Below are 24825 nucleotides of genomic sequence, written 5' to 3'. Positions count from 1 at the left end.
ATAATGACAATTTGACTTCTGCATTTACTGTCTTTATTCCTTTTCTTTCTCTTGTCTAATTGCTGTAGCTAATGTTTCCAGAACTATATTGAACAAGAGTGGTGATAGTGGACATCCTTTACTTGTTCCTGATTTTAGTGTGAAGGATTTCAGTTTTTGACCATTTAGTATGATATTGGCTGTTGGTTTTTCATAGATGGCTTCTATCAGTTTGAGGTAGAGACCATCTATTTCAATTTTTTGTAGGGTTTTTATCATAAATGCATGTTGGATTTTGTCAAATGCTTTTTCTGCATCTATGGAGATAATCATATGGTTTTTGTCCTTGGCCCTATTGATTTAGTGTATTACATGGATTGATTTGCGTATATTGATCCATCCCTGCATCCCTGGAATGAATCCCACTTGATCAGGGTGTATGATCTTCTTGGTGATCTTCTGCATTCTGTTTACCAGTATCTTATTAAGGATTTTTGCATCTATGTTCATTAGTGAGATTGGCCTATAGTTCTCCTTTTTGGTTGTGTCTTTCTCTACTTTGGGGATCAAGGTGATGCTTGCTTCTAGGAATGAATTTGGGAGTATTGCTTCCCTTTCAATTTCAGTGAAGAGTTTAAACATTAGTGGCAGTAGTTCCTCTCTAAATGTCTTATATATTTCAGCATTGAGGCCATCAGGGCCTGGGCTTTTCTTAGTTGGTAAGTTTTTAATTATATTTTCAATTTCATTGGTTGATATTGGGTTGTTCAGAATTTTTAGGTCTTCAACTTTGGTAATTCATATGTATCTAGGAATCTGTCCATTTCTTCTGTGTTGTCCATCTTATTGGCATATACGTTCTGGAAGTAGGTATTGATGATCCTCTGGATTTCTGCTGGGTCTGTTGTAATTTCATCCTTTTCATTCTTAATTGCATGGATTTGGGCCTTTTCTTTCCTTTTTCTGACAAGGTTGGCTAAGGGTTTGTCAATTTTGTTGATTCTTTTGAAGAACCAACTCTTGGCTTCATTGATTTTTTGTATCATTCTCTTAGTCTCCATTGCATTGATTTCTCCTCTGATCTTTATAATTTCCTCCCTTGTATGAGCTCTGGGGTTGTCCTGTTCTTCTTTTTCTAGGAGCTTGAGGTTCAGCATCAGGTTGTTTAATTGGGCTTGTTCTGTTTTCCTAATATGCATATTCACTGCTATGGATGTCCCTCATAAGACTGCTTTCATTGTGTCCCATAGATTCTGATATGTTGTATTGTCATTGTCATTTAATTGAAGGAACTGTCTGATTTCTTCTTTAATTTCCTCTGTGACCCACTGGTTATTCAGAAGTGTGTTGTTCAATTTCCACATGTATATGAAATTTTTCAAGTTTCTTTTGCTATGGATCTCCAATTTCACTGCACTATGGTCTGATAATATACAGGGGACAACTTCAACTCCTTTGCACTTACTTAAACATGTTCTATGTGTGAGTATGTGGTCTATTTTTGAGAATGAACCATGTGCAGCTGAGAAGAATGTGTATTCTGATTTTGTGGGGTGGAAGACCCTGTAAACATCTGTTAAGTTCATTTGTTCAAGAGTTCGATTGAGTTCTAGTATTTCATTACTTATTTTTTGTCTAGTTGATCTATCTATTTGTGACAGTGGGGTGTTGAGCTTCCTCCACTTTGCGAGTGGCGTGGTGCCATCCTGGAATCTTCTCCTGTGGCAGAAGATGTGGTAAGGTGAGTGGAACACATTCTCTTTTTCTTGTGAGCACTTGTGAGCCAGTTCTGAAGCATCCTATTAGCTGGGAGTGGCCATACCAAGGACGAGAAACTGTTTTCACTATGGCAGTGGCCTGGTGCCAGCTAGGAATCCTGCCTGGTTGCAGAATATGTGGTAAGGTGGACCAAACACATTCTCTTTTTTCCTGTGAGTGGTTCTGTGCCACTTCCGAAGCATCTCACTAAGTAGGAGCAGCCGTATGATAGAACGGATGCTGCATTGACTATGGGAGCAGTGTCCTGCCATCCCAGAATCCTCCCCCGTGGCAGGAGATGTGGTAAGGTGGATCGAGCACATTCTCTTTTTTGCTGTGAGCCCTTGTGAACCATTTCCAAACCATCCTATTAGATAGGAGCTGCCATCAGTGGTCCCAATTCCACCTCCATTATCGGAGCAGGGTGGTGATAGGCCAGAATCCTTCCGCATGGCAGAAAATGTGGTAAGGTAGATCAAATGCATTGTCTTTTTTCCTCTGAGTGGTTCTGAGTCATTTTGAAACATCCCTTCAGCTGGGAGCAGCCGTATGGTGGCTCAGAATCCTCTTTCACTATGGTAGCAGTAAGGTGCCATGCCACAATCCTCCCCCCTGGCAGGAGATGTAAGGTATATTGAAAGCAATCTCTTTTTTCCTGTGACTGGTTCTGAGCCATTTCGGAAGCATTGTATTTTATGGGGGCGGCCATTTGTTGGCACATAAGTGGCCTCCACATTTGGAGCAGGCTGGTGCCCTCCTGAAATATTCCCCCGGGGAAGGAGATGTACTAAGGTGGATCTAATGCATTATCTTTTATGCTGTGTATGGTTCTGAGCCATTTCAGAACCATCCTATTAGTTGTGAACATTGGTACAATAGCCTAGAAGCCACCTCCACGGTGGGACTGGCATGGTGCCAGGGCAGAATCCACCCCTGTGACAGAAGATGTGGTAAAGTGGATTGAATGGATTCTCTTTTTTAGTGTGAGTGGTTCTGACACATTTTGGATGCATCCCATTAGCTGGGAGCAGCCATATGTTGGCCTGGAAGCCCCCTCCAATATGTGAGCAGTATGGTGCCATCCCAAAATGTTCCCACATGCCAGAAGATGTGTTAAGGTGCATGGAACACATTCTCTTTTTTCCTCTGAGCAGTTCTGAGCCATTTTGGAAGCATCCCATTAGCTGTGAGCATAGGTACAGTGACCCGGAAGCCCCTTCCACTATGGGAGCAGCGTGGTGTCAGCCCAGAATCCTCCCCATGGCAGGAGATATGGTGTGGATTGAGTACATTCTCTTTTTTCCTGTATGTGGTTTTGAGCTATTTCAGAAGCATCCCATTAGCTAGGAATGGCCGAATGATGGCCCAGAGGCCGCATACATTATGGGAGTGGAGTGGCACCACCCCAGACTCAACCTCCATGGCAGGAGATATAGTACAGTGGACAGAAAGCATTCTCATTTCTGATGAGGGTTCTGGGCCATTTCCTGGGCATCATATTAGCTGTGAGCATTGGAATGGCAGGCCTGATCCACCTCCATTATGGGAGCAGCATAGTGCCAGCCCAGAATCCTCCCCCGTGGCAGGAGATGTGGTAACGTGTATCAAATGCATTCTCTTTTATCCTTTGTGGGGTTCTGAGCCATTTTGGAAGCATCCCGTTAGCTGTGAGCAGCCCCTCAGTGGCACATAACCTGCCTCCAGTTTGGGAGCAGACTGGTGCCATCCCGAAATATCCTGTGGCAGGAGATGTGATAAGGTGGATCTAACACATTATCATTTTTCCTGTGAGTGGTTCTGAGCCATTTCAGGAGCATCCCATTAGCTGTGAGCATCGGTAAGTTGGCCCAGAAGCTGCCTCCACTACGGGACCGGGGTGGTGCCAGGGCAGAATCTGCCCCTGTGGGAGGAGGTGGGGTAAGCTAGATCGAATGCATTCTCTTTTTCCCTGTGAGCCGTTCTGAGTCTTTTTGGAAGTATCTAATTAGCTGGGAGCGGGCTTATGGCAAACTAGAATGTGCCTCCATTATGGGAGCAGGGTGGTGCCAGCCCAGGATCCTCCGCTATGGCAGGAAATGTGGCAAGGTAGATCGAACCCATTCTCTTATTTTCTGTGAGTGGTTCTGAGCCATTTCAGATGCAGATGCATCCCATTAGCTGGGAGTGGCTCTATGGTGGTCTGGAAGAGGACTGCATTACAGGAGAGGAATGATGCCATCTGGAATTATTCCCCCAAGGAAGGAGATGTGGGAAGGTGAATGGAACGCATTCTCTTTTTCCCTGTGAGTTATTTTGAGCCATTTCAGAAGCAACTAATTAGCTGTGATCAAAGGTACAGTGGCCCAGAAGCCACCTCCACTATGGGAGCAGCATAGTGCCATGCCAGAATCCTCCTGCATGGCAGGAAATTTGGTAAGGTAGATCGAATGCATTCTCTTTTTTCATGTGAGTGGTTCTGAGCCATTTTGGAAGCATCCCATTAGCTGGGAGCAGCTATACGGTGGCCCGGAATCCATCTCCACTACAGGAGCAGCGTTTTGCCATTCCAAAATATTCCCCTGTGCCAGGAGATGTGGTAAGTTAGATTGAAAGCAATATATTTTTCCTGTTAGTGGTTCTGAGCCATTTCAGAAGCATCCAATTAGCTGGGAGTGGCCTTATGGCAACCTGGAATGTGCCTCCATTACTGGAGCATGGTTGTGGCAGCACAGAATCCTCCTCTGTTGCATTAAATGTGGTAAGGTACATGGAATGCATTCTCTTTTTTCCTGTGAGCGTTTCTGAGACATTTTGGAAGAATCCAATTAGCTGGGAGCACCAATACGGTGGCCTGGAATCTGCCTCCACTATGGGACTGGCATGGTGCCATGCCAGAATCCTCCCCCATGGCAGAAAATGTGGTAAGGTAGATCTAACACATTCTCTTTTTTCCTGTGAGTGGTTCTGATCCATTTTAGTAGCATCCAATTAGCTGAGAGCAGCCATACAGTGGCCCGGAAGCCCACTCCAATACGGGAGTGGCATGGTGACATCCCAAAATATACCCTCGTGGCAGGAGATGTGGTAAGTTGGATTGAACGCATTCTCATTTTTCCTGTATGCAGTTCTGAGCCATTTCTGAAGCATCCCATTAGCTGGGAGGGGCAATAGCATGGCCAGGATTCAACCTCCACTACAGGAGGGGCACGGTGCCATCCAGAAATATTCCCCCCATGGCAGGAGATGTGGTAAGGTGGATGTAACACATTCTCTTTTATCCTGTGAGTAGTTCTGAGCCACTTTGGAAGCATCCCATTAGCTGTGAGCATTGGTTCGGTGGGCCAGAAGATGCCTCCACTGTGGGAGCAGCATAGTGCCATGCCAAATCCTCCCCCATGTCAGGAAATTTGGTAAGGTATATAGGACACATTCTCATTTTTCCTGTGAGCTGTTATGAGCCATTTTGGGAGCATCCCATTACCTGGGAGAGGCAGTGTGTTGGCCCAGAAGCCCTCTCCACTATGGGAGTGGCGTGGTGCCATTCCAAAATATTCACTCATGGAAAGAGCTGTGCTAAGGTGGATCGAATGCACTCTCTTTTCTCCTATGAGTGGTTCTGAGCCATATCAGAAGCTTCCCATTAGCTGTGAGAATACATACGGTGGCCCAGAATGCGCCTCCACTAGGGGAGTGGCATGATGCCATGCTAGAATCCTCCCCAATGGCAGGAAATTTGGTAAGGTAGATCTAATGCATTCTCTTTTTTTCCTGTGAGGGGTTTTGAGACATTTTGGGAGCATCCCATTTGCTGGGAGTGTCCATATGGTCACCTGGATGCCCCCTGCACTAAGGGAGCAGCATGGTGTCATCCAGAAATATACCCCCATTGTAGGAGATGTGGAAAGGTGGACCAAACACATTCTCATTTTTCCTGTATGCAGTTCTGAGACATTTAGGAAGCATCCCATTGGCTGGGAGCTTCCGTACAGTGGGCCGGAAGCCACCTCCATTATGGGAGTGGTGTGGTGACAGGCCAGAATCCTCCCCTGTGGCAGGAGATGTCATAAGGTAGATCAAATGCAATCTTTTTTTTCCTTTGAGTGGTTCTGAGCCATTTTGGAGGCATCCAATTACCTGGGAGTGGGCATACCCTGACCTGGAAGCCACCTCCAGTAGAGGAGCGGGCTGGTGCCATCCCAAAATATTTCCCCTTGTGAGGGGATGTGATAAGTTAGATCCAACACAATGTCTTTTTTCCTGTGAGCAGTTTTGAGCCATTACCCAAGCATTAAATTAGGTGGGAGCGGCCTTATGTTAACCTGGATGGCACCTCCATTACAGGAGCAGGGTGGTGCAAACCCAGAATCCTCCCCTCTGTCAGAAAATTTCCTAAGGTAGATCAACCACATTCTCTTTTTTCCTGTGAGTGGTTCTGCACCATTTTGGGTGCATCCTATTAGCTTGGAGCGGCTATACAGAGGCCCGGAATCCCCCTCCCCTATGGGATCAGCATGGTGCCATCCTGAAATATTCCCCCATGGCAGAAGATGTGGTAAGGTGGATGGAACACATTTCCTTTTTCATGTGAGCGGTTCTGAGCCATTTTGGAAGCATCCCATTAGATGGGAGTGGCCGAACTTCGGCACAGAAACCAACTCCAATATTAGACCAGCGTCATGACATCCTGAAATATTTCCCTGTTGCAGGAGATGTGGTAAGGTGGATGGAACGAATTCTCTTTTTTCCTGTGAGTGTTTCTGAGCCATTTTGGAAGCATCTGATTAGCTGTGATCATTGGTATGGTGGCCCGGAAGCCACCTCAAATATTGGAGTGGCATGGTGCCATGCCAAATGCTCCCTCATGGCAGGATATTTGGTAAGGTAGATGGAACTCATTCCTTTTTTTCTTGTCAGCCATTCTGATCCATTTCAGAAGCATCACGTTAGCTGGGAGTGGCCGTACAGTGGCCCGAAATCCCCCTCCACTATGGGAGTGGCATGGTGCCATCCTGAAATATTCCCCCATGGCAAGAGATGTGGTAAGGAGAATCGAACACCTTCTCTTTATTCCTGTGATATTTTCTGAGCCATTTTGGAAGCATCCCATTAGCTGTGAGCTGGTATACAGTGGCCAGGATGCTGCCTCCACTCTGGGAGCAGCATTGTGCCATCCCCACATATTTCCGCGTGGCAGGAGATGTGATAAGGTGGATGGAACACATTCTCTTTTTTCCTGTGAGCAGTTCTGAACCATTTTGGAAGCATTCCATTAGCTGCAAACGGTCGTCCAGTGGCACAGAATCAGCCTCCACTACTGGAGCGAGGTAGTGTGAGGCCATAATCCTCCCCCATGGCATGAGATGTGGTATGACAGATTGAACACAATCTCTTCTTCTTGTGATAAGTTATAAAAATTTTTGGAAGCATCCTGTTATCTGGGAGAGGCCATATGGTGGCCTGGAATCTACCTTCACTCCTGGTGTTGGGTAGTGCCTGGCCAGAATCCTCTCCCTTGGCAGGAGATGTGGTATGGCAGATTGAACACAATCTCTTTTTTCCTGTGATATTTTTCTGAGCCATTTCTGAAGTATCCCATTAGCTGGGAGTGGCCATACAGTGGCCAGGAAGCCACCTCCACACTCTTACCGGCATTTTGCCATACCAAAATATTCCCCTGTGGCAGGAGATGTGTTATGTTCATTGGAACGCATTTTCTTTATTCCTGTGAGCTGTTCAGAGCCATTTCAGAATTCCATTAGCTTGGAGCAGACATACAGTGGACTGGAATTCGTCTCCACTATGGGAGCAGCATGGTGCCCTGCTAGAATCCTCCCCGAGGGCAGGAGATGTGGTATTACAGATTGAACAAAATCTCATTTTCCTGTAATTGGTTCTGAGCCATTTTGGGAGCATCCCATTACCTGGGAGTGATTGTACCGTGGCCTGGAATCTGCCTCCACTAAGGGAGCAGCATGGTCCCAGGACAGAATCCTCCCCTGTGACAGGAGATGTGGTATGGTATATTGAACACAATCTCTTTTTACTGTGAGTGGTTCTGAGCCACTTCAGAAGAAATCCATTACCTGAGAGCAGCAGTACTGTTGCCAGGAAGCCACCTCCACTAAGGGAGCAGCATTGTGGCACCCCAAAATATTCCCAGGTGGCAGTAGATATGGTAAGATGGATGGAAAACATTCTCTTTTTTCCTGTGAGTGGTTCTGAGCCATTTCAGAAGCATCCCATTAGCTGTGCTCATCAGTACCTTGGCCCAGAGTCTGCCTCAAGTATGGGAGCAGCATAGTGCCATGCCCGAATCTACCCCCATTGCAGCAATTTGGTAACATAGATTGAATGCATTCTCTTTTTTCCTGTGAGCAGTTCTGAGCCATTTCGGAAGCAACCTATTATCTGGGAGTGGTGGTTCGGTGGCCAGGAAGATGCCTCCACTTTGGGTGCAGCATTGTGCCATCCCAAAATAATCCCCTGTGGCAGATGTTTTAAGGTGGACTGTATGCATTCTCTTTTCTCTTGTAAATGGTTCTGAGCCATTTTGGAAACATCAAATTTCCTGGGAGAGGCCTTATGGTGTCCCGGAATCTGCCTCCACTACTGGAGCAGGGTAGTGCCAGGCCAGAATCCTCCCCTGCTGCAGGAGATGTTTTATCACAGATTGAATGCAATCTCTTTTTCCCTGTGAGCTGTTCTGAGCCATTTCAGAAGCATCCCATTAGCTGGGATCATCCAAAGGATGGCTTGGTATCTGCCTCCACTACTGGAGTGGGATAGTACCAGGCCAGAATCCTCTCCCATGGCAGGAGATGTGGTATGGCAGAAGGAACCCTTTCTCTTTATTCCTGTGAGTGGTTCTGAGCCTTTTTGGAAGCATCCCCTTAGCTGTGATCATCGGTGCATTGGCCCAGAGTCTGCCTCCACTACTGGAGCAGTATAGTGCCATGCTGGAAAACCCCCATTGCAGGTAATTTGGTAAGGTAGATCGAACACATTCTCTTTTTTACTGTGAGTGGTTCTGAGCCATTTCAGAAGCAACCCATTAGCTGGGAGTGGGAGTAGGGTGGCCAGGAAGCCACCTCCACTATGGGAGAGGCATTGTGCCATCCCAAAATATTCCCCTGTGGCAGATATGGTAATGTGGATGGAAAGCATTCTTGTTTTTCCTGTAAGCAGTTCTGAGCCATTTCGGAAGCATCCCATTAGCTGGGAGCGGCTGGGAGGTGGCCTGGAAGCCACCTCCACTAATGGAGCAGGGTAGGGCCAGGCCAGAATCCTCCCCCGTGGCTGGAGTTGTGGTATGGCAGATGGAACACAGTCTCTTTTTTCTTATGATGGTTTCTGAGCCATTTTGGAAGCATCCCGTTAGCTGGGAGTGGCTGAACAGGTGGCCCGGAATCTGCCTCCTCTATGGGAGTAGTGTGGTACCTTGCCAGAATCCTCCCCCTTGGCAGGAATGTGGCAAGATAGATGGCACTGAATCTGTTTCTTCCTGTGAGTGGTTCTGAGCCATTTTGGAAGCAACCCATTAGCTGTGTCCAGTGGTATGGGGGACAGGAAGCCACTTCCACTAGGGCATCAGCATTGTGCCATCCCAAAATATTCCCCCATGGCAGGACATGTGGTAAGGTGAATGGAACGCATTATCATTTTTCCTGTGAGCAGTTCTGAGCCTTTTTGGAAGCATCCCATTTCTGGGAGTGGCCATACAGTGTCCAGGAAGCCACCTCCACTTTGGGAGTGGAGTGGTGCCATGCCAGAATCTTCCACTGTGGCCAGAGATGTGGTAAAGTAGATCGAATGCAATCTGCTTTTTACTGTGAGCTGTTCTGAGCCATTATGGAAGCATCCCATTAGCTGGCATCAGACATACGGTGGCCAGGAAGCTGCCTTGACTACTGGAACAGGGTATTGCCAGGCTAGAATACTCCGCCATAGCAGGAGATGTGGTATGGCAGGTCAAAAGGTTTCTCTTTTTTCCTATGAGTGTTTCTGAGCCCTTTCAGAGCATCCCATAAGCTGTGATCATCAGTAGGGTGGCCCGGAGTCTGCCTCCACTCTGGGAGCAGCATGGTGCCATGTCAGAATCCTCCCCCATTGCAAGAAATTTGGTAACATAGATCGAACACATTCTATTTTTTCCTGTGAGTGGTTCTGAGCCCTTTTGGAAGCAACCCATTAGCTGGGAGTGGAAGTATGTTGGCCAGGAAGATGCCTCCACTGCAGTAGTGCCATTTTGCCATCCCAAAATATTCTCCCGTGGCAGGAGATGTAGTAAGGTGGATGGAACACATTCTCTTTTTTCCTGTGAGCTGTTCTGAGCCATTTGAGAAACATCCTGTTAGCTGTGATCATCGGTACTGTGGCCAGGTGTCTGCCTTCAATTTGGGAGTGGCATGGTGCCATGCTAGAATCCTCCCCCATTACAGGAAATGTGGTAAGGCAGATTGAACGCATTGTCTTTTTCCTGTGAGCAGTTCTGAGCCATGTGAGAAGCAACCCATTAGCTGGGAGTGGCAGAACGGTGGCCGGGAAGATGCCTCCACTTGGAGAGCATCATTGTGCCATTCCAAATACTCCCCTGTAGCAGGAGATGTGGTAAGATGGATGGAACACATTCTCTTTTTTACTGTGTGTGGTTTTGAACCATTTTGGAAGCATCCAATTAGCTGGGAGTGGCTGTAAGGTGGCCTGAAGTCGGCTCCACTATGGGCGTGGAGTGATGCCTTGCCAGAATCCTCCCCTGTGGCAGGAGACCTGTTAAGGTAGATCGAACGAAATCTCTTTTTTACTGTGAGAGGTTCCAAGCCATTTCAGAAGCATCCCATTAAATGGGAGTGTCCATAATGTGGCCCAGAAACAGCCTCCAAAAAGGTAGTGACATGGTGCCATCCCAAAATATTCCCCCTTGCAGGAGATGTGGTAAGTTAGATAGAACACATTCTCTTTTTTACTTTGAGAGGTTCTGAGTCAATTTAGAAGCATCCCGTTAGCTCAGATCAGGCTTATGTTAAACTGGAAGGCAACTCCATTACAGGAGCAGTGTAGTGCCAGGACAGAAACCTCCTCTGTGGCAGGAGATGTGGTATCACAGATTGAAAACCAACTCATTATTCCTGTGACAGGTCCTGAGCAATTTTGGAAACAACCCGTTAGCTTGGAGTGGTGGTTCATTGGCCAGGATGACGCTTCCACTTTGAGAGCAGAATTTTGCCATCTCAAAATACTCCCGATGGTACGAGATGTGGTAAGGCGAATGGAACGCATTCGGATTAGGGTAAGTGCATGGTGAGGGTTAAGGATAATGTAGAATTTCAAGTACCTGGGTATTGGAATTTGTTCCTGGTGCTTAGGGTTAGGGATAGGATTAGTTTTGGGTTTAGGGTTCCATTTCATGTACCTGATGTTTGGAGTGTGGGTATGATTTTAGGGGTTAGGGTTCTTCTTTTAGTAAGTGTCATGGATAGGGCTGAAATTGAGGTACCTGAAAATGACTTAGGGTTAGGGAAGGGTAAGTGTTAGGCTTAAGGTTAGGGTTAGGGTGATAGCATTGAAATTGAAATGCCTGTGTCTTCAAGTGGGGGATGGAAAGTTAGTATTAGTGTAATTCATGATGAGGGTTAGGGATACTGTAGAATTTCAAGTACCTGTTTATTGGAATTTGGTCCTGTTGCTTAGGGTTAGGGCTAGGGATAGGATTAGGTTTAGCTTTAGGGTTCCAATAAATGTACCTGATGTTTGGAGTGTGGGTAAGATTTTTAGGGATACGGTTCTTATTTTCGTAATTGTCATGGATAGTGCTGAAATAGAGCTATGTGAAAATGGTTTAGGCTTATGGTAGTGTTAGGGTTAGGGGTCGGTTAAGGGTGATAGATAGCATAGATATTGAAATTCTTGTGTCTTCAAGTGAGGGTTGGAAAGATAGTATTAGTGTAAGTACATGGGGAGGGTGAGGGATAATGTAGAATTTCAAGTACCTGTGAATTGGAATTTGGTCCTGCTGCTTAGGGTAAGGGAAAGGATTAGGATTAGATTTAGGATTTCAATTCATGAACCTGAAGTTTGGAGTGTGTAGATGATATTTCGGGTTAGGGTTCTTCTTGTAAGTGTCATAGATAGTTCTGAAATAGAGGTACATGAAAATGACATAGGGTTAAGGGAGGGTAAGGGTTTGGGCTAGGGTTTAGGTGATAATTAGCATGGAAATTGAAATGCCTGTGTCTTCAAGTGTGGGTTAGAAAATTAGTTTTAGTGTAAATTTATGGTGAGGGTTAGGGATAATGTAGAATTTCAAGTTCCTGGGTATAGGAATTTGGTGCTGTTGCTTAGGGTTGGGGTTAGGAGTAGGTTTAGGTTTAGGATTCCAATTTACGCACCTGACATTTGGAGTGTGGGTATGATTTTTAGGGATAGGGTTCTTATTTCCGTAAACATCATGGATAGTGCTGAAGTAAAGGTACATGAAAATGACTTAGGGTTAGGGTAGAGTTAGGGTTCGGGATAGGGTTAGGGTGATAGATAGCATTGAAATTGAAATGCTTGGGTCTTCAAGTGTGGGTTGGAAAATTAGTATTAGCATAAGTTCATGGGAAGGGTTAGGGATAATGTCGAATGTCAAGAACCTGGGTATTGGTATTTGGTCCTGCAGCTTAGGGTTACGGTTAGGGTTAGGATTAGGTTTAAGTTTAGGGTTCCAATTCATGTACCTGATGTTTGGAGGTTGGTATGATGGTTAGGGTTAAGGTTCTTCTATTCGTAAGTGTCATGGATAGCGGTGAAATAGAGGTAGATGAAAAGGACTTAGGGCTAAGGTAGGGTTAGCAGAAGGGTTAATGTGATAGATAACATTGAAATTGAAATGCCATTGTCTTCAATTGTGGGATGGAAAGTTGGTGTTAGAGTAAGTTCATGGGGAGAGTGAAGGATAATGTTGAATGTCAAGTACCTGGGTATTGGGATTTGGTCCTGCTGCTTAGGGTTAGGGTTAGGGTAAGGATTAGGTTCAGGTTAAGGGTTATAAATTCATGTACCTGATGTTAGGAGTGGGTATGACTTTTAGGGTTAGGGTTCTTCTTTTCATAAGGGTCATGGATAGTGCTGAAATAGAGATTTGTTACAATGACATAGGGTTCGGGTAGGGTCACGGATAGGGTTAGGGTGAAAGAGAGCATTGAAATTGAAACGCCTGGGTCTTAGAATAAGGGTTGGAAAGTTAGTATTAGCGTAAGTTCCTGGAGAGCCTGAGGGATAATAGAAAATGACAAGTGCATGGGTACTGGGAGTTAGTCCTAGAGCTTAGAGATAGGGTTAGAATGAGGTGTAGGTTTATGTTTAGGGTTCCAATTCATATACATGACGTTTGGACTGAGGGTATGATTGTTAGGGTTAGGGTACTTCTTTTCATAAGGGTCATGGATAGTGCAGAAATAGCGGTACCTGAGGATGAGTTAGGGTTCGGGTAGGGTTAGGGCTAGGGCTAGGGATGGGGTCAGAGTGATAGATAGCATTGAAATTGAAATGTCTGTGTCTTCCAGTGTGGGTTGGAAAGTTAGTATTAGCGTAAGTTCGTGGGGAGGGGGAGGGATAGTGTCAAATGTCATGCACATGTGACTTGTGATTTGGTCCTGGGGCTTAGGGTTACGGTTAGAGGCAGGAATAGGTTAAGGTTTAGGGTTCCAATTCATGTACCTGACGTTTGGAGTGTGGGTATGATTGTTAGGGTTAGGGTGCTTCTTTTCCTAAGGGTCATGGATAGTGCAGAAATAGCTGTACTAGATGATGACTTATTGTTCTGGTAGGGTTAGGGCTAGGGTTAGGGTTAGGGTCAGGGTGATAGCATTGCAATGGAAATGCCTGTGCCTTCCAGTGTGGGTTGGAAACTTAGTATTAGCATAAGTTCGTGGAGAGGGGCAGGGATAATGTCACATGTCAAGCACCTGGCTATTGTGATTTGGTGCTGTGCCTTAAGGTTCGGGTTAGGGATAGGAACAGGTTGAGGTTTAGGGTTCCAATTCATGTACCTGACATTTGGAGTGTGGGTATGATTGTTAGGGTTAGCGTGCTTCTTTTTGTAAGGGTCATGGATAGTGCCGATTTAGCGGTCGTTGAGGATGACTTGTTGTTCTGGCAGGGTTAGGGCTAGGGGTAGGGTTAGAGTCAGGGTGATAGATAGCATTGAAATTGAAAGTCCTGTGTCTTCCAACGTGGTTTGGAAAATTAGTAGAAGCGTAAGTTCATGGGGTCGGGGCGGAAATGTCAAATGTCAAGCACCTGGGTATTGTGATTTGGTCCTGTGCCTTAGGGTTAGGGTTAGGGTTAGGAGCAGGTTGATGTTAGGGTTAGGGCTAGGATTAGGGTTCGGATCAGGGTGAAAGCATTGAAATTGAAATGCCTGTGTCTTCCAATGTGGGTTGGAAACTTAGTACTAGTGTAGGTTCGTGGGGAAGGGGAGGGATAATGTCACTTGTCAAACACCTGGGGAGTTTGATTTGGTCCTGTGCCTCAGGGTTAGGGTTAGGGTCAGGAGCAGGTTGAGGTTTAGGGTTCCAATTCATGTACCTGGCGTGTGGAGTTTGGGTCTGATTGTTAGGGTTAGGGTTGTTCTTTTCGTAAGGGTCATGGGTAGTGCAGAAATAGCTGTACTCGATGATGACTCATTGTTCTGGAAGGGATAGGACTAGGGTTAGGGTTAGGGTCAGGGTGATAGATAGCATGGAAAATGAAATGCCTGTGTCTTCCAACGTCGGTTGGAAAGTTAGTAGTAGTGTACGTTCATGGGGGCGGGGCAGAAGTGTCACATGTCAAGCAGCTGGGTATTGTGATCTGGTCCTGCGCCTCAGGGTTAGGGTTAGGGTTAGGAGCAGGTTGAGGATTAGGGTTCCAATTCATATACATGAGGTGTGGAGTGTGGGTACGATTGTTAGGGCTAGGGAGCTTCTTTTTGTAAGGGTCATGGATAGTGCAGAAATAGCGGTCCTTGAGGATGACTTATTGTTCCGGCAGGATTAGGGCTAGGGTTAGAGTTAGGGTCAGGGTGATAGATAACATTGAAATTGAAATGCCTGTGTCTTCCAACGTCGGTTGGAAAGTTAGTAGTAGCGTAAATTGGTGGGGATCGGGAGGGATAATGTCACTTGTCAAGCACCTAGATATTGTGATTTGGTCCTGTGCCTTACAGGAGGGTTAGGGTCAGGAGCAGGTTGAGGTTTAGGGTTCCAATTCATGTACCTGACGTGTGGAGTGTGAGTATGATTGTTAGGGTTAGGGAGCTTCTTTTTGTAAGGGTCATGGATAGTGCAGAAATAGCGGTCCTTGAGGATGACTTACTGTTCTGGCAGGATTAGGGCTAGGGTTAGAGTTAGCGTCAGGGTGATAGATAACATTGAAATTGAAATGCCTGTGTCTTCCAACGTCGGTTGGAAAGTTAGTAGTAGCGTAAATTGGTGGGGATCGGGAGGGATAATGTCACTTGTCAAGCACCTGGATATTGTGATTTGGTCCTGCGCCTTACGGGAGGGTTAGGGTCAGGAGCAGGTTGAGGTTTAGGGTTCCAATTCATGTACCTGACGTGTGGAGTGTGGGTCTGATTGTTAGGGTTAGGGTGCTTCTTTGCGTAAGGGTCATGGACAGTGCAGAAATAGCGGTCCTTGAGGATGACTTATTGTTCTGGCAGGGTTAGGGCTAGGGTTCGGGTTAGGGTCAGGGTGCTAGATAGCATTGAAATGGAAATGCCTCTGTCTTCCAGTGTGGGTAGGAGAGTTAGTATTAGCGTAAGCTGGTGGGGATGGGGAGGGAGAATGTCACATGTCAAGCACCTGGCTATTGTGATTTGGTGCTGTGCCTTAAGGTTCGGGTTAGGGATAGGAACAGGTTGAGGTTTAGGGTTCCAATTCATGTACCTGACGTTTGGAGTGTGGGTATGATTGTTAGGGTTAGCGTGCTTCTTTTTGTAAGGGTCATGGATAGTGCCGATTTAGCGGTCGTTGAGGATGACTTGTTGTTCTGGCAGGGTTAGGGCTAGGGGTAGGGTTAGAGTCAGGGTGATAGATAGCATTGAAATTGAAAGTCCTGTGTCTTCCAACGTGGTTTGGAAAATTAGTAGAAGCGTAAGTTCATGGGGTCGGGGCGGAAATGTCAAATGTCAAGCACCTGGGTATTGTGATTTGGTCCTGTGCCTTAGGGTTAGGGTTAGGGTTAGGAGCAGGTTGATGTTAGGGTTAGGGCTAGGATTAGGGTTAGGATCAGGGTGAAAGCATTGAAATTGAAATGCCTGTGTCTTCCAATGTGGGTTGGAAACTTAGTACTAGTGTAGGTTCGTGGGGAAGGGGAGGGATAATGTCACTTGTCAAACACCTGGGGAGTTTGATTTGGTCCTGTGCCTCAGGGTTAGGGTTAGGGTCAGGAGCAGGTTGAGGTTTAGGGTTCCAATTCATGTACCTGGCGTGTGGAGTTTGGGCCTGATTGTTAGGGTTAGGGTTGTTCTTTTCGTAAGGGTCATGGATAGTGCAGAAATAGCTGTACTCGATGATGACTCATTGTTCTGGAAGGGATAGGACTAGGGTTAGGGTTAGGGTCAGGGTGATAGATAGCATGGAAAATGAAATGCCTGTGTCTTCCAACGTCGGTTGGAAAGTTAGTAGTAGTGTACGTTCATGGGGGCGGGGCAGAAGTGTCACATGTCAAGCAGCTGGGTATTGTGATCTGGTCCTGCGCCTCAGGGTTAGGGTTAGGGTTAGGAGCAGGTTGAGGATTAGGGTTCCAATTCATATACATGAGGTGTGGAGTGTGGGTACGATTGTTAGGGCTAGGGAGCTTCTTTTTGTAAGGGTCATGGATAGTGCAGAAATAGCGGTCCTTGAGGATGACTTATTGTTCCGGCAGGATTAGGGCTAGGGTTAGAGTTAGGGTCAGGGTGATAGATAACATTGAAATTGAAATGCCTGTGTCTTCCAACGTCGGTTGGAAAGTTAGTAGTAGCGTAAATTGGTGGGGATCGGGAGGGATAATGTCACTTGTCAAGCACCTAGATATTGTGATTTGGTCCTGTGCCTTACAGGAGGGTTAGAGTCAGGAGCAGGTTGAGGTTTAGGGTTCCAATTCATGTACCTGACGTGTGGAGTGTGGGTATGATTGTTAGGGTTAGGGAGCTTCTTTTTGTAAGGGTCATGGATAGTGCAGAAATAGCGGTCCTTGAGGATGACTTACTGTTCTGGCAGGATTAGGGCTAGGGTTAGCGTTAGCGTTAGGGTGATAGATAACATTGAAATTGAAATGCCTGTGTCTTCCAACGTCGGTTGGAAAGTTAGTAGTAGCGTAAATTGGTGGGGATCGGGAGGGTTAATGTCACTTGTCAAGCACCTGGATATTGTGATTTCGTCCTGCGCCTTACGGGAGGGTTAGGGTCAGGAGCAGGTTGAGGTTTAGGGTTCCAATTCATGTACCTGATGTTTGGAGTGTGGGTCTGATTGTTAGGGTTAGGGTGCTTCTTTGCGTAAGGGTCATGGACAGTGCAGAAATAGCGGTCCTTGAGGATGACTTATTGTTCTGGCAGGGTTAGGGCTAGGGTTCGGGTTAGGGTCAGGGTGCTAGATAGCATTGAAATGGAAATGCCTCTGTCTTCCAGTGTGGGTAGGAGAGTTAGTATTAGCGTAAGCTGGTGGGGATGGGGAGGGAGAATGTCACATGTCAAGCACCTGGCTATTGTGCTTTGGTCCAGGCCATTAGCGTTAGGGTTAGGGGTAGGGGTAGGTGGAGGTTTAGGGTTCCAATTCATGTACCTGACGTTTGGAGTGTGGGTATGATTGTTAGGGTTAGGGTGCTTCTTTTCCTAAGGGTCATGGATAGTGCAGAAATAGCTGTACTAGATGATGACTTATTGTTCTGGTAGGGTTAGGGCCAGGGTTAGGGTTAGGGTCAGGGTGATAGATAGCATTGCAATGGAAATGCCTGTGCCTTCCAGTGTGGGTTGGAAACTTAGTATTAGCATAAGTTCGTGGAGAGGGGCAGGGATAATGTCACATGTCAAGCACCTGGCTCTTGTGATTTGGTGCTGTGCCTTAAGGTTCGGGTTAGGGATAGGAACAGGTTGAGGTTTAGGGTTCCAATTCATGTACCTGACGTTTGGAGTGTGGGTATGATTGTTAGGGTTAGCGTGCTTCTTTTTGTAAGGGTCATGGATAGTGCCGATTTAGCGGTCGTTGAGGATGACTTGTTGTTCTGGCAGGGTTAGGGCTAGGGGTAGGGTTAGAGTCAGGGTGATAGATAGCATTGAAATTGAAAGTCCTGTGTCTTCCAACGTGGTTTGGAAAATTAGTAGAAGCGTAAGTTCATGGGGTCGGGGTGGAAATGTCAAATGTCAAGCACCTGGGTATTGTGATTTGGTCCTGTGCCTTAGGGTTAGGGTTAGGGTTAGGAGCAGGTTGATGTTAGGGTTAGGGCTAGGATTAGGGTTAGGATCAGGGTGAAAGCATTGAAATTGAAATGCCTGTGTCTTCCAATGTGGGTTGGAAACTTAGTACTAGTGTAGGTTCGTGGGGAAGGGGAGGGATAATGTCACTTGTCAAACACCTGGGGAGTTTGATTTGGTCCTGTGCCTCAGGGTTAGGGTTAGGGTCAGGAGCAGGTTGAGGTTTAGGGTTCCAATTCATGTACCTGGCGTGTGGAGTTTGGGCCTGATTGTTAGGGTTAGGGTTGTTCTTTTCGTAAGGGTCATGGATAGTGCAGAAATAGCTGTACTCGATGATGACTCATTGTTCTGGAAGGGATAGGACTAGGGTTAGGGTTAGGGTCAGGGTGATAGATAGCATGGAAAATGAAATGCCTGTGTCTTCCAACGTCGGTTGGAAAGTTAGTAGTAGTGTACGTTCATGGGGGCGGGGCAGAAGTGTCACATGTCAAGCAGCTGGGTATTGTGATCTGGTCCTGCGCCTCAGGGTTAGGGTTAGGGTTAGGAGCAGGTTGAGGATTAGGGTTCCAATTCATATACATGAGGTGTGGAGTGTGGGTACGATTGTTAGGGCTAGGGAGCTTCTTTTTGTAAGGGTCATGGATAGTGCAGAAATAGCGGTCCTTGAGGATGACTTATTGTTCCGGCAGGATTAGGGCTAGGGTTAGAGTTAGGGTCAGGGTGATAGATAACATTGAAATTGAAATGCCTGTGTCTTCCAACGTCGGTTGGAAAGTTAGTAGTAGCGTAAATTGGTGGGGATCGGGAGGGATAATGTCACTTGTCAAGCACCTAGATATTGTGATTTGGTCCTGTGCCTTACAGGAGGGTTAGGGTCAGGAGCAGGTTGAGGTTTAGGGTTCCAATTCATGTACCTGACGTGTGGAGTGTGGGTATGATTGTTAGGGTTAGGGAGCTTCTTTTTGTAAGGGTCATGGATAGTGCAGAAATAGCGGTCCTTGAGGATGACTTACTGTTCTGGCAGGATTAGGGCTAGGGTTAGAGTTAGCGTCAGGGTGATAGATAACATTGAAATTGAAATGCCTGTGTCTTCCAACGTCGGTTGGAAAGTTAGTAGTAGCGTAAATTGGTGGGGATCGGGAGGGATAATGTCACTTGTCAAGCACCTGGATATTGTGATTTGGTCCTGCGCCTTACGGGAGGGTTAGGGTCAGGAGCAGGTTGAGGTTTAGGGTTCCAATTCATGTACCTGATGTTTGGAGTGTGGGTCTGATTGTTAGGGTTAGGGTGCTTCTTTGCGTAAGGGTCATGGACAGTGCAGAAATAGCGGTCCTTGAGGATGACTTATTGTTCTGGCAGGGTTAGGGCTAGGGTTCGGGTTAGGGTCAGGGTGCTAGATAGCATTGAAATGGAAATGCCTCTGTCTTCCAGTGTGGGTAGGAGAGTTAGTATTAGCGTAAGCTGGTGGGGATGGGGAGGGAGAATGTCACATGTCAAGCACCTGGCTATTGTGCTTTGGTCCAGGCCATTAGCGTTAGGGTTAGGGGTAGGGGTAGGTGGAGGTTTAGGGTTCCAATTCATGTACCTGACGTTTGGAGTGTGGGTATGATTGTTAGGGTTAGGGTGCTTCTTTTCCTAAGGGTCATGGATAGTGCAGAAATAGCTGTACTAGATGATGACTTATTGTTCTGGTAGGGTTAGGGCCAGGGTTAGGGTTAGGGTCAGGGTGATAGATAGCATTGCAATGGAAATGCCTGTGCCTTCCAGTGTGGGTTGGAAACTTAGTATTAGCATAAGTTCGTGGAGAGGGGCAGGGATAATGTCACATGTCAAGCACCTGGCTCTTGTGATTTGGTGCTGTGCCTTAAGGTTCGGGTTAGGGATAGGAACAGGTTGAGGTTTAGGGTTCCAATTCATGTACCTGACGTTTGGAGTGTGGGTATGATTGTTAGGGTTAGCGTGCTTCTTTTTGTAAGGGTCATGGATAGTGCCGATTTAGCGGTCGTTGAGGATGACTTGTTGTTCTGGCAGGGTTAGGGCTAGGGGTAGGGTTAGAGTCAGGGTGATAGATAGCATTGAAATTGAAAGTCCTGTGTCTTCCAACGTGGTTTGGAAAATTAGTAGAAGCGTAAGTTCATGGGGTCGGTGCGGAAATGTCAAATGTCAAGCACCTGGGTATTGTGATTTGGTCCTGTGCCTTAGGGTTAGGGTTAGGGTTAGGAGCAGGTTGATGTTAGGGTTAGGGCTAGGATTAGGGTTCGGATCAGGGTGAAAGCATTGAAATTGAAATGCCTGTGTCTTCCAATGTGGGTTGGAAACTTAGTACTAGTGTAGGTTCGTGGGGAAGGGGAGGGATAATGTCACTTGTCAAACACCTGGGGAGTTTGATTTGGTCCTGTGCCTCAGGGTTAGGGTTAGGGTCAGGAGCAGGTTGAGGTTTAGGGTTCCAATTCATGTACCTGGCGTGTGGAGTTTGGGTCTGATTGTTAGGGTTAGGGTTGTTCTTTTCGTAAGGGTCATGGGTAGTGCAGAAATAGCTGTACTCGATGATGACTCATTGTTCTGGAAGGGATAGGACTAGGGTTAGGGTTAGGGTCAGGGTGATAGATAGCATGGAAAATGAAATGCCTGTGTCTTCCAACGTCGGTTGGAAAGTTAGTAGTAGTGTACGTTCATGGGGGCGGGGCAGAAGTGTCACATGTCAAGCAGCTGGGTATTGTGATCTGGTCCTGCGCCTCAGGGTTAGGGTTAGGGTTAGGAGCAGGTTGAGGATTAGGGTTCCAATTCATATACATGAGGTGTGGAGTGTGGGTACGATTGTTAGGGCTAGGGAGCTTCTTTTTGTAAGGGTCATGGATAGTGCAGAAATAGCGGTCCTTGAGGATGACTTATTGTTCCGGCAGGATTAGGGCTAGGGTTAGAGTTAGGGTCAGGGTGATAGATAACATTGAAATTGAAATGCCTGTGTCTTCCAACGTTGGTTGGAAAGTTAGTAGTAGCGTAAATTGGTGGGGATCGGGAGGGATAATGTCACTTGTCAAGCACCTGGATATTGTGATTTGGTCCTGCGCCTTACAGGAGGGTTAGGGTCAGGAGCAGGTTGAGGTTTAGGGTTCCAATTCATGTACCTGACGTGTGGAGTGTGGGTCTGATTGTTAGGGTTAGGGTGCTTCTTTTCGTAAGGGTCATGGACAGTGCAGAAATAGCGGTCCTTGAGGATGACTTATTGTTCTGGCAGGGTTAGGGGTAGGGTTAGGGTTAGGGTCAGGGTGCTAGATAGCATTGAAATGGAAATGCCTCTGTCTTCCAGTGTGGGTAGGAGAGTTAGTATTAGCGTAAGCTGGTGGGGATGGGGAGGGAGAATGTCACATGTCAAGCACCTGGCTATTGTGCTTTGGTCCAGGCCATTAGGGTTAGGGTTAGGGGTAGGGGTAGGTGGAGGTTTAGGGTTCCAATTCATGTACCTGACGTTTGGAGTGTGGGTATGATTTTTAGGGTTAGGGTGCTTCTTTTCCTAAGTGTCATGGATAGTGCAGAAATAGCTGTACTAGATGATGACTTATTGTTCTGGTAGGGTTAGGGCCAGGGTTAGGGTTAGGGTCAGGGTGATAGATAGCATTGCAATTGAAATGCCTGTGCCTTCCAGTGTGGGTTAGAAACTTAGTATTAGCATAAGTTCGTGGAGAGGGGCAGGGATAATGTCACATGCCAAGCACCTGGGTATTGTGATTTGGTCCTGCGGCTTAGGGTTAGGGTTAGGGTTAGGAGCAGGTTGAGGTTAGGGTTGGGGCTAGGATTAGGGTTAGGATCATGGTGAAAGCATTGAAATTGAAATGCCTGTGTCTTCCAATGTGGGTTGGAAACTTAGTATTAGTGTAGGTTCGTGGGGAGGGGGAGGGATAATGTCACTTGTCAAACACCTGGGGAGTTTGATTTGGTCCTGTGCCTCAGGGTTAGGGTTAGGGTCAGGAGCAGGTTGAGGTTTAGGGTTCCAATTCATGTACCTGGCGTGTGGAGTTTGGGTCTGATTGTCAGTGTTAGGGTTGTTCTTTTCGTAAGCGCCATGGATAGTGCAGAAATAGCTGTACTCGATGATGACTCGTTGTTCTTGAAGGGATAGGACTAGTGTTAGGGTTAGGGTCAGGGTGATAGCATGGAAATTGAATTGCCTGTGTCTTCCAACGTCGGTTGGAAAGTTAGTAGTAGTGTACGTTCATGGGGGTGGGGCAGAAGTGTCACATGTCAAGCAGCTGGGTATTGTGATCTGGTCCTGCGCCTTAGGGTTAGGGTTAGGGTTAGGAGCAGGTTGAGGTTTAGGGTTCCAATTCATGTACCTGACGTGTGGAGTGTGGGTATGATTGTTAGGGTTAGGGAGCTTCTTTTTGTAAGGGTCATGGATAGTGCAGAAATAGCAGTCCTTTAGGATGACTTATTGTTCTGGCAGGATTAGGGCTAGGTTTAGGGTTAGGGTTAGGGTTAGGGTTAGGGTTTAGGGTTAGGGTTAGGGTTTAGGGTTAGGGTTAGGGTTAAGGTTTAGGGTTAGGGTTAGGGTTAGGGTTAGGGCTAGGGTTAGGGTTCGGGTCAGGGTCATAGATAGCATTGAAATTGAAATGCCTGTGTGTTCCAGGGTGGGTTGCAAAGTTAGTATTAGCATAAGTTCCGGGGCAGTGGGAGGCATCATGTCATATGTCAAGCCCCTGGGTATTGTGATTTGGTCCTGGACATTAGGGTTAGGGATAGGATTAGAAGTAGGTTTAGGTTTTGGGCTCCAATTCATGTACCTCCCGTTTGGAGGGTGGGTATGCTTGTTAGGGTTAGGGTTCTTGTTTTGGTACAGGTCGTGGATAGTGCCGAAATAGCGGTACCTGAGGATGACTTATTGTTCTGGTAGGGTTAGGGCTAGGGTTAGGGTTGGGGTCAGGGTGATAGATAGCATTGCAATTGAAATGCCTGTGTGTTCCAGGGTGTGTGGCAAAGTGAGTATTAGTGCAAGTTCGTGGGGAGGGGGAGGCATCATGTCAAATGTGAAGCCTCTGGGTATTGTGGTTTGCTCTTGCGTCTTAGGATTAGGGTTAGGGTCAGAAGTAGGTTTAGGTTTAGGGTTCCAATTCATGTCCCTGCCGTTTGGAGGGTGGGTCTGATTGTTAGGGTGAGGGTTCCTCTTTTCGTAAGGGTCATGGATAGTGCCGAAATAGCGGTGACTGAGGATGACTTATTGTTCTGGTAGGGTTAGGGCTATGGTTAGGGTTGTGGTCAGGGTGATAGATAGCAGTGCAATTGTAATGCCTGTGTGTTCCAGGGTGGGTTGCAAAGTTAGTATTAGCGTAAGTTCGTGGGGAGAGGGAGGCATCATGTCAAATGTCAAGCCCCTGGGTATTGTGGTATGGTCCTGCACCTTAGGGTTACCGGTAGGGTTAGAAGTTGGTTTAGGTTTAGGGTTCCAATTCATGTACCTGCCGTTTGGAGAGTGGGTATGATTGTTAGGGTTAGGGTTCTTGTTTTGGTAAGGGTCGTGGATAGTGTCGAAATAGCTTTACCTGAGGATGACTTATTGTTCTGGTAGGGTTAGGGCTAGGGTTAGGGTTCGGGTCAGGGTGATGGATAGCATTGCAATTGAAATGCTTGTGTGTTCCAGGGTGGCTTGCAAAGTTAGTACTAGCGTAAGTTTGTGGGGAGGCGGGGCATCATGTCGAATGTCAAGTCCCTGGGTATTGTGATTTGGTCCTGGGCCTTAGGGTTAGGGTTAGGGGTAGAAGTATGTTTAGGTTTAGGGTTCCAATTTATGTACCGGCCGTTTGGAGGGTGGGTCTGATTGTTAGGGTGAGGGTTCCTCTTTTCGTAAGGGTCATGGATAGTGCCGAAATAGCGGTATCTGAGGATGACTTATTGTTCTGGTAGGGTTAGGGTTCGGGTCAGGGTGATAGATAGCATTGCAATTGAAATGCCTGTGTGTTCCAGGGTGGGTTGCAAAGTGAGTATTAGTGCAAGTTCGTGGGGAGGCGGAGGCATCATGTCAAATGTCAAGCCCCTGGGTATTGTGATTTGGTCCTGGGCCTTAGGGTTAGGGTTAGGGTTAGAAGTAGGTTTAGCTTTAGGGTTCCAATTCATGTCCTTGCCGTTTGGAGGGTTTGTATGATTGTTAGGGTTAGGGTTCTTCTTTTCATAAGGGTCGTGGATAGTGCCTAAATAGCGGTACCTGAGGATGACTTATTGTTCTGGTAGGGTTAGGGCTAGGGTTAGGGTTCAGTTCAGGGTGATTTACAGCATTGCAATTGAAATGCCTGTGTGTTCCAGGGTGGTTTGGAAAGTTAGTATTAGCATAAGTTCTTGGGGAGGGGGACGGATAAAGTCAAATGTCAAGCCCCTGGGTATTGTGGTTTGGTCCTGGGCCTTAGGGTTAGGGTTAGGGTTAGAAGTAGGTTTAGGTATAGCGTTCCAATTCATATACCTGACATTTGGAGTGTGGGTATGATTGTTAGGTTTAGGGTTCTTCTTTTCGTAAGGGTCATGGATAGTGTAGAAATAGCGGTACCTGAGGATGACTTATTGTCCTGGTAGGGTTAGGGGTAGGGTTAGGGTTAGGGTCAGGGTGATAGATAGCATTGAAATTGAAATGCCTTTGTCTTCCAGGGTTGGTTTGAAAGTTAGTATTAGCGTAAGTTCGTGGGCAGGGAGAGGCATAATTTCAAATCTAT

General features: G+C 46.6%; 1 long non-coding RNA gene across 6 annotated transcripts in view; it reads left to right on the top strand.

The window, feature by feature from the left end:
* Nucleotides 1-24819, top strand: part of LOC106008473 (uncharacterized) — a 38238-nt gene extending 13419 nt beyond the window's left edge. For 4 of the 6 annotated variants that reach the window (XR_015448497.1, XR_015448496.1, XR_015448493.1 and 1 more), the window contains one exon: nt 1619-10840. This is a non-coding gene — a long non-coding RNA (uncharacterized LOC106008473). The other 2 variants (XR_015448492.1, XR_015448495.1) reach the window with 2 other exon arrangements.
* Nucleotides 24820-24825: the final 6 nt, after the last annotated feature.

This window comes from Heterocephalus glaber, unplaced genomic scaffold (assembly GCF_053883595.1).
Source record: "Heterocephalus glaber isolate CG9 unplaced genomic scaffold, H.glaber_assembly_v1.0 deba00001920, whole genome shotgun sequence".
Classification (NCBI taxonomy): Eukaryota; Metazoa; Chordata; class Mammalia; order Rodentia; family Bathyergidae; genus Heterocephalus; species Heterocephalus glaber.
This window is presented reverse-complemented; position numbering and strand designations above follow the sequence as displayed.